Raw genomic sequence first — 10085 nt, 5'->3', positions numbered from 1 at the left:
ATCATTGTTGTTATAAACTGTCAAGCTTATAGCAACATTCGTTTGTCGGGGACCTGTGCGACTTCGCTCTTCTACCCCTGACCACAAAGTCGTAAATCTGCATCTCCCGTGTTGCTCTCCCCCTCGAATATTGAACACGCAACCGGAAAGGTCTTAATATTTCACGATTTGAGAAGCCTTTTTTTTAAAGAAGTGACTACTTCGACATCCGGGTTCGAAGTAATTGTAAAACCATTTTGTACACATCTTCCGTCACATACGAAAAATATGTCCATAGTTATTTGCTATTTCGACGTCTACCATCACATTAAAGCACTATTACGGCGTTTGACGTAAGGATAAATAAACATTTTTTTTTCTTAATTTCTGTATCATTATTTTTGAAATTTGTAGTAATTAATATAATTTGTTCACGTCCCGTCAAAATAGCTTCATTGATATTTTGAAGTCCTTGGTCTTCGAGGAGACAGTTTGGCCTGGCGCAGATGGCGTGTAAAGTTACTAATTTTTTTCCGTTCGCTGTGGCCTATTTTAACTATTAGCCCCGAGAGCGAACACAAGCGTCGCTGCGGTCGCCGCGCCCTGATTGGGTGAGGTGTACCGTGACGTCAGAGGGAGGACTCCGCTCCGCGATCTTGCATCGGCTCGCTTCCCAGCACCGGTTTCCTGGTTTGGCGTTGTGTGCCGCAAGCTCTTCGAGGAGCTGGAATTCGTTCACCCGGTGTATAAGACGTTGAGTTAGGCCGATATTGACGTGCTTCCGTACATTTTATAAGTTTGCTTGTCCCTTTTATTTTTAAAATTGGGTTACAAATCCCGAAAGCAATCGGCGGAGGCAATTCCGCCGATGAACCTTCCCGCCCGTCCACACGACACAAGGCAATCTTGCGAGGGGTCGGTGAAGTGGTGACGCAAGTGTTTCAGACGCTGGAATTCTGTTCCTTGCATGTTCATGATTTAGGACGATATTACATCCCGCTTTCAAGGCATTTGAAGTGGCATTTATATCATCGGCCTTTGGGTGGTCGGCAATTTAGCTCGCGACCCCGACTCTGCGCTGCCACTCTGCATGCGCTGGTTCGCAGATATTTTAAAGGCCCTGTTTCTGATTATCTTTGAAGTGCTCGTGGAACAGGGTTGTTTTACATAAATGTAGTTTCTTCGTGAATTAATTATATAGTTTATACACGTATGCAGGCATATTTCTTAGAAGATGCACAATTACTGGAAATTAGTTTGTATCGTAGCAGCAAAAACGGCCGAATTGCCCCCAGTTGCCTGTATGATATGTATTGAACTGCCCAAAATATGCACAGCAATAGTGCCCTAATTCGGAGTGTTTGCTTTTTTCGTGACAATATTCTTTATTTCAGTCTTGGGTATTCGGAAAATACACCGTTTAGTCTGAATTGTCATTTCCAATTAAAAGAGGCACTGCTGCAGGTCTCCAAAAGCTTCCTTAGCCTCCAAACTCCCTACAGCTGGACTCTCTGACAACAGAGGAAAACTGGACTAAAAGCAAGCATTCGAACGTTTGTCCAGTGGTAGATGCAGCACTAGTAGCAGAAAATGTGGAACCTGTGAAGGGCGACAGTCTGCGTGAGAAAAGCTTCTTGTATTTTAGCTTCAGGACAATTCGATTTAATTAAAATATAAATTTTAGGGCTTAAGGGACTAATAACGAGGTAAACACCTTCGCTTACGTTTGTTATACATTAGTTGAGGGTTGATATGAACAAGTCCACACATACCAGTCGTGTAGTCCATTGAAATATTATCCGAATCCAGCAAAGGTCAAATGCGAGCAATGTATATAATAAATGTTCCTTGTTTTTTTACTTTGCTCCTGCACTTGGGCTGTCTTAGTTGTGATTCTCTCCCCATGGTCCAGACTGTATTTAGCATGTTGCTCGAGCAGCATGCAGCTTTTCTGCTTCGGCAATCGTGTAAAAAAGCAGAGATACAAAAAAAAATAGTACACATTACCTGCCAATTCATTCAGACTATCAGCAGAATTTATTGTGCGAGATGTAAATCTATAGTGCATGATGCTCCTGCAATTGTGGCCATACTTCTTTATTTTCATATACCAGCTGCGATTCATGCGCTGCCTGCCCTGTCAACCATGCTTAAAATGTTGGTTGAAGTTTCGCCTGTAGCTACATGCCATGCCTCAATAAAGGCACAAATAAAAATTTACAATTCCTACGAAAAACATGCCAAAAAAAATTAAATAGAAAGAAGCGCGCCGACCGCTAGCGTCGTCACAGCCTCCACAGGGCGAGCGGGGCGAGTCGGGGAAAAATTCTCTCCTCGCCGTGACGTCACCCCGGTTCGCCGTAAGGGGGCGCCACGCGAACTTCTCGGGGCTAATAGCGCTGGACACACTAGATCTATCGGCTTCAAAGATCGACGTGCTTTCCGACACGAACAATTCTTCAATCGACTTCAGTCTTTATAATCCAATTTTCTAAATATTATTGAGCAACTAACCCACCATCTTACAATTTCAACCGACTAACACATCCCGTAATTTTAACTAAAAATAAATGATATTGACAGACAAGTGTTCGGTAATTCGTGTCAAGAATGCTTAATCATGAAACGTTCAGTTTCATGATTTATTTCACCGCATTCTCAAAAATAAAGAGCAGTAAAGGAGTTACATATAGCTAGCATAAATATTTGTGGCTGCTCCGTGCTTTTGAGTAAGCCAACGGCCCAAATTAACCCGCTATAGCTTGCACCGGTCACAACGTTTCAAGCAGACCAATGCTCGCATTCATTTGCAACACTTTATTGGACGACAAGTGGCATAATCTGGGCTCGTTTAAAGACGCCCTCCAATGATATTTGAGCTTCTTTCTATGTTGTGTTATTTACCTCTTTAGTGATTCGGTAAACTCAGTGAATAAAAACTAAAGCATAAAATAGTAGTGCATCATATTTTTAATAGAACATACGAGAGCCCGGGACTGGACAAAGTTACCCAAGGAAGTGTTTGCGATTACAAATACTGAGATACATGAAAGGGAAGGCTAAACGCGAGATGGGGCTGAGGTACATTTGTAGTTTATATCTCGGGAATTTAAGAGAGACTTCCGTAGAGATGGCATAACTGAGTCCTAGAACAGAGAGACTGGAACACAGATATTAAGTTCTACAAGTCCGAAATATGTCACCAGGCACTATCCATTATTTAACACTCGAATACATATACCTTGTGGCAAATAGTATCTGTCTACTCGTCTCCAATGGCTATGTAGTACTTGTATTGTCAAGAAATAATTCATAAACCGTCACAAGCAGTCCATTAATAGCAATATCATTATAAACAGAGAAGATAAAAATAAGGCTCGATAGACCACTTGACGCGTTGGACCTCTCGACTCGTTGGACCTCTTGACTCGTTGGACCTTTTGACGCGTTGGACCTCTTGACACAAATTGGACCTTTTGACGCGTTGGACCTCTTGACGCGTTGGACCTCTTGACTCGAATTGGACCTTTTGACTCGTTGGACCTCTTGACTCGGCTGTCACGTGGCTATTGGACCTCTTGACTCGTTGGATCTTTTGACTTGTTGGACCTCTTGACCATAAGCGCGGTCAAAATGGTCCCGGAGAAAATGGTCCCGGACAAAATGATCCCAAGTGCCAACCCGGACAAAATGGTCCCAGGTGCATTTATCAATACTCTGAGCGCTCTTAATAGGACAAAATGGTTTGGTACTTTTAATTTGAAACACGTTCAAGGATAATATCAACATTTTCATGATAATAATTTTAAACAAATTTTGAATCCCTTTATCTATTTCTAGCTCTATTTCTTAAAATATCTTGATTTCTACCTATATATTCCACGTGTCTGATCAATATCTTTCTACCGTCAGAACCTGTTTTCAAATTAGCACAATCGAGCTTCAAAATGATATTCGGAATGAAAATCATTATCATACACGTACTGCAAATTCATTACTTTTTTTTTTTTTTTAAGTGAACGTATCGTACCACAGTGTTCTATTTTTCAGAAACAGCATCACTCTCTCTGAACATTGTATATTAAAGAAATCAAAAATTGATTTCTCAATTATGAGCGTATTTATTACATAGACCACTTACTGGCGTAGCCAGGATTTTATTTCGGGAGGGGTTCAACGGCATCCCCCCCTCCCTTTCCCCGCTTATGATCAAGAGGTCCAACGAGTCAAAAGGTTCAACGAGTCAAGAGGTCCAACAGCCACGTGACAGGCGAGTCAAGAGGTCCAACGAGTCAAAAGGTCCAATTCGAGTCAAGATGTCCAACGTGGCAAAAGGTCCAATTTGTGTCAAGAGGTTCAACGCGTCAAGAGGTCCAACGAGTCAAGAGGTCCAACGAGTCAAGAGGTCCATTGAGCCTTATTTTTATCTTCTCTGTTTATAATTATCTTGCTATTAATGCCTGCTTATGACGGTTACTTACTGTTTGACCTATCTGAATGATTTTGGACAATACAACTACTACATAGCTATTTTCGAAAAGTAGACAGATACTGTTTGCCACAATGTATATGTATTTGAGTGTTAAAAGGGGGGGGGGGGGGGGGGGGGCATTGATTTCCGGACTTCGGTCAAAAATTTGGGGAAGTTGCCCTCTGACACTTCTGAAGTAAAGAACACAAAACCGATTTCGCCTGCGTGTCCTAAATGTTGTAAAAAAAAAAAAAAAAAAGATTGGCATTTTTGGCACCCCTCAACTCACTCCCAGCCTTCAGGGTCACACCTGGTCCCCCTCTGACGTAACTCGGGGTGCCGTGTAGCTTCCCGTGTGCTCGGTCGGAGGACGCTTCCTCTCCCTCTCCCTGCGTACATTAGCGGGCGTTATGCTGCAGCTTAGAGCCGAGCGAGGTCACGTAAGCTTCTCGCCGTAGTTCCTTCGGTTGCCACTTGCGGCTGCAGGTGGGGGAAAAAGCTCGACTTTTGCTTTGCGATTATGCAGCGAAATCGCGACATTTCTTAATAAAGGAGATGTTTTCTCTATCCTCTGGGAAACGATAAACAACGTAAAAATGACGAGATGCTAATTCTTTTAATCTTAAAATCGTTGCACCACCCCCCCCCCCCCCCCTTTTAAATAATGAATAGTGCCTGGCGACATATTTTGGATTTGTATAGAACTTAGTATCTGTTTTCCAGTCTCTGTGTTCTAGGACACATTTATGCCATTTCTACGGAAGTGTCTCTCAAAGTTTCGAGATATAAAATACAAATGTACCTCAGAATCTCGCGTTTAGCCTTCCCTTTCATGCATCTCAGTATTTGTGATCGCAAATACTTCCTTGGGTAACTTTGTCCAGTCCCGGGTTCTCGTATGTTCTATTAAAAATATGATGCGCTACTGTTTTATGCTTTAGTTTTTATTCACTGAGTTCACAGAATCACTAAAGAGGTAAATAACACAACATGGGAAGAAGCTCAAATATCGTTGGAGGGCGTCTTTAAACGAGCCCAAATATATAGTGCTCACGCATTCTCACATCATAAAAAAAAGCTTAAGTGCCCCCGTAGTTTTTTTTTTTTTTTTTTGTACTTATTTCACACCTTCTGCCTGTACATATTTCACACCAAGAGATGAAACGAGTCAAGCTATCCAATATTGGACCTCTTGACGCGTTGGACCTCTTGACACATCGAGGCACGAGTCAAGAGATCCAATATGGGTCAAGAGGTCTAACGCGTCAAGAGGTTCAACGAGTCAAGAGATCTACGGCGAGTCAAGAGGTCCAACGCGTCAGGAGGTCCAACGGCTCAAGAGGTCCAATATTGGACCTCTTGACTCGTTGGACCTCTTGCACTCCTCCCCCCCCCCCCCCCCCGCCCCCCCTTCCACCCCTCAATGACGGAAGGTGAGCACCCCGACTCGGACGCCCAGGCAACAGTTAGGGAGGCGCTGTTAAGAAAAAACGGGATAGCTGCATTGTCATTTTTAAAAATGGAGCAGGCTTCATTTACAGGAATACGGGCGTGGTGGCTCACTGTTCTACCGTCGTCGTACTTGCGGCCCACCAACTTTAAAAGCTTCCTCACAGCACACAACTCCCACCGCTTTTTTGAGGTAGCACTGCATTACCAACGCGTGAAGGCCAGGCAAAACACAAAGATAGCTATACTTTCACCAAAAAAAAAAAAATCTATAAATAAACAAACAAACAAAAATCTTGACGCTGAAAAGTTGGAGCTACCGACCACGCGCAAACACTAGGAGCTCATATTTAAGGCGAAGGTAATTCTGAGCAATCACAATACCAAAATCTATGATCTATTAAAAGTTTAACAAATTCGTGCTACAAAACCAGATGCCGAAGGAAAGAGAGTTTTATCTTTGCTAGGCCACTTTATCTGGCAGCGTGGTCCAAAGGCAGCAGCGGCATATCCTCGGGGTAAGCAGAAGTCATCAGTCCGAACTCGTCGTTCCGTCACTCGGAGAAATGACATGACGCACCACAAAGAAACTACACGCCGAACGTGGAAAGGAACTTGACTACCCTTGCGCAGCTATGCGTAGTAAGAATATAAAGGCTTCTCTCTTCAGAGTTTCTGATGCAACGAAAAGATTCATCAAATAAGGAATTGTATCGGTCGCCACCTCGACATACAAAGCAGAAAGCAAGACGGACTTCGTCGCTTCCGTGAGCGACGATTTTCGCGAAGTGAGGGAAACTTGGCCAAAAATAGGGAAATTTTAGGCGTCCAATGCAAGAGGGAGAAGAGGCGGTCGCCCTCTGTCCGGAGGCCCTATTCCCAAACGTTCATCGTTTCCTCAAAATCCTAGCGAAAGCTGAGCGCTCGTTCTCTTCACTACGACGGTTGAAAACGTACCTGAGAGCGTCCACTTCGAACTGCTCGGTCTATACTTCGTTTCAGCTAAAGTCCGGAAGCAGCCGATGCTACAGTGCTTGCACTGCACGAGAGCGGGCGTGCTTGGCGGGGACACTGAAAGGCCGGAGCTTGCGCTTGTAGCATCAGCTGCGTCTGGAGTTCAGCTGAAACGAGGTATAAAACGAACACACGGTACATCGTTTCAGGTGAAACGATGTACCGTGTGTCCTTGTTCGGTGGCGGGCTGGCGGGCGCACTCGCGTACGGGTTTTAACCTTTCTGCACAGCCGTCCACGCCACTCAGGATCAGATTTTTGTATGCAAATAAATATTATTATTATTATTATTATTATTATTATTATTATTATTATTATTATTATTATTATTATTATTATTATTATGTTCGCTTTGGTTTGATTGAACTGTGTATTTCAGTGAAAATAGTTTGTTATACTTTGCTTTGAAATTGCCATCCTGTTTTGTTTCGTTTCGTGTTTCGAAATGCCGTTCTCTTTATATCTGAGATCAAGTTCTGCATCCCATGGAATAAACATGAATTAAGCAATATTGCATATTTTATTAATGTGAGCATTTTCTACCCCACAAATAATTTTTCCGAATTTTCATAAGTTGGAGATGGTCCGCGCTCCCCCGTTGCTCCGTGCTTCGTGCAAAACCGACTGCGTGAGCAAGGAGTGAGCGGGCCCGGGGGGGGGGGGGGGGGGGGGGGGGATCTGCATCTCCCGTGTTGCTCTCCCCCTCGAATATCGAAACGCAACCGGAAAGGTCTTAGCAATTCACAATTTAAAAAACTTTTTTTTTTTTTTTTTTTAAGAAGTGAAGATATACTTTGTTTCAGCTTCGGTCCGAGCGCGGCCGATGTTATGAGCCGAAGGGCCAATCAAACAGCGCAAAAAGCGTAGCTACATGACGAGCTCTCTATGCTTGATAGGACTAGCCGGCGGACTAGCACGCACAGAGAAACGGCGAATACCGACTGGTGTTATCAACTGCAGAGTGCACGCCATGACGTTGTGCCTCTTTCGCCGTTCGATTGGCCCTTCGGCTCATAACATCGGCCGCGCTCGGACCAAAGCTGAAACGAAGTATACTTCGACATCCGGGTTCGAAATAATTGTAAAACCATTTTGAACACGTCTTCCGTCATATACGAAATATATGTCCATAGTTATTTGCTATTTCGACGTCTACCATCACATTAAAGCACTATTACGGCGTTTGACGTCAGGATAAATGAACATAGTTTTTTTTTTTTTTTCTCTTAATTTCTGTGCCATCATTTTTAAAAGTTGTAGTAATTAATATAATTTGTTTACGTCCCGTCAAAATAGCTTCATTGATATTTTGAAGTCCTTGGTCTTCGAGGAGCTTGGAGAGACAGTTTGGCCTGGCGCAGATGGCGTGTAAAGTTACTCATTTTTTCCGTTCGCCGTGGCCTATTTTAGCTATAGCACTGGACACACTAGATCTATTGGCTTCAAAGGTCGACGTGCTTTCCGACACGAACAATTGTTCAATCGACTTCAGTCTTTATAATCCAATTTTCTAAAAATCAGTGAGCAACTAACCCACCATCTTACAATTCCAGCCGACTAACACATCGCGTAATTTTAACTAGAAATAAATGATATTGACAGACAAGTGTTCGGTAATTCGTGTCAAGAATGCTTAATCATGAAACGTTCAGTTTCATGATTTATTTCACCGCATTCTCAAAAATAAAGAGCAGTAAAGGAGTTACATATAGCTAGCATAAATATTTGTGGCTGCTCCGTGCTTTTGAGTAAGCCAACGGCCCAAATTAACCCGCTATAGCTTGCACCGGTCACAACGTTTCAAGCAGACCAATGCTCGCATTCATTTGCAACACTCTATTGGACGCCAAGTGGCATAATCTGGGCTCGTTTAAAGACGCCCTCCAATGATATTTGAGCTTCTTTCTATGTTGTGTTATTTACCTCTTTAGTGATTCGGTAAACTCAGTGAATAAAAACTAAAGCATAAAATAGTAGTGCATCATATTTTTAATAGAACATACGAGAGCCCGGGACTGGACAAAGTTACCCAAGGAAGTGTTTGCGATTACAAATACTGAGATACATGAAAGGGAAGGCTAAACGCGAGATGGGGCTGAGGTACATTTGTAGTTTATATCTCGGGAATTTAAGAGAGACTTCCGTAGAGATGGCATAACTGAGTCCTAGAACAGGGAGACTGGAACACAGATATTAAGTTCTACAAGTCCGAAATATGTCACCAGGCACTATCCATTATTTAACACTCGAATACATATACCTTGTGGCAAATAGTATCTGTCTACTCGTCTCCAATGGCTATGTAGTACTTGTATTGTCCAAAATAATTCAAATAGGTCGAACGGTCAGAAACCGTCACAAGCAGCCCCCCCCCCCCCCCCCCCAATTAATAGCAATATCATTATAAACAGAGAAGATAAAAATAAGGCTCGATGAACCTCTTGACGCGTTGGACCTCTTGACTCGTTGTACCTCTTGACGCGTTGGACCTTTAGACACAAATTGGACCTTTTGACTCGTTGGACCTCTTGACGCGTTGGACCTCTTGACTCGAATTGGACCTTTTGACTCGTTGGACCTCTTGACTCGGCTGTCACGTGGCTATTGGACCTCTTGACTCGTTGGACCTTTTGACTCGTTGGACCTCTTGACCATAAGCGCCCTCTGTCCCCCATTCCGCCTCCAAAAAGTGCGACCCCCCGTTTGTTAGCGAGAGAGATAGAGAGGGAATCGAGAAAATAAATCGAGGTTGTGGAGAGATTTGCTATCCTGTGCGGTTGAAGATTCGCGGTCGCCCGCTGGTCTGTGGTTTGCGTGCAGACTGGATATTTCACCTCGCATTCAACGAAATAGCCAGGGTAACCATCACGATTACGCCACACGCAAAGTTCACACGAAATAGTTCTCAAGCAAGAGACAAAAAAGAAAAAAAAAAAAAACTCGTCAAAGAAAGAACAACAATGGAACGATGCCACGCCACGCAAAGCTTTGCGGGACGATCAGCTCGAGCGTATATTCACGCACAAAGACACTTCCATTGTGCGGTGAGGCAGCAGGACTGCCGCTTCGTGACCGTGGAACCCGTAACCCCACGCCGTAATTAGGCCAGTGCGAAAGACAAAGCTCGCAACGCTGTGTGCGAGCCACTTTCCCGCGCTTTTTCTATCGTCTGC

Source organism: Ixodes scapularis, unplaced genomic scaffold, assembly GCF_016920785.2.
Source record: "Ixodes scapularis isolate PalLabHiFi unplaced genomic scaffold, ASM1692078v2 PGA_scaffold49__6_contigs__length_1374808, whole genome shotgun sequence".
Lineage (NCBI taxonomy): Eukaryota > Metazoa > Arthropoda > Arachnida > Ixodida > Ixodidae > Ixodes > Ixodes scapularis.
This window is presented reverse-complemented; position numbering follows the sequence as displayed.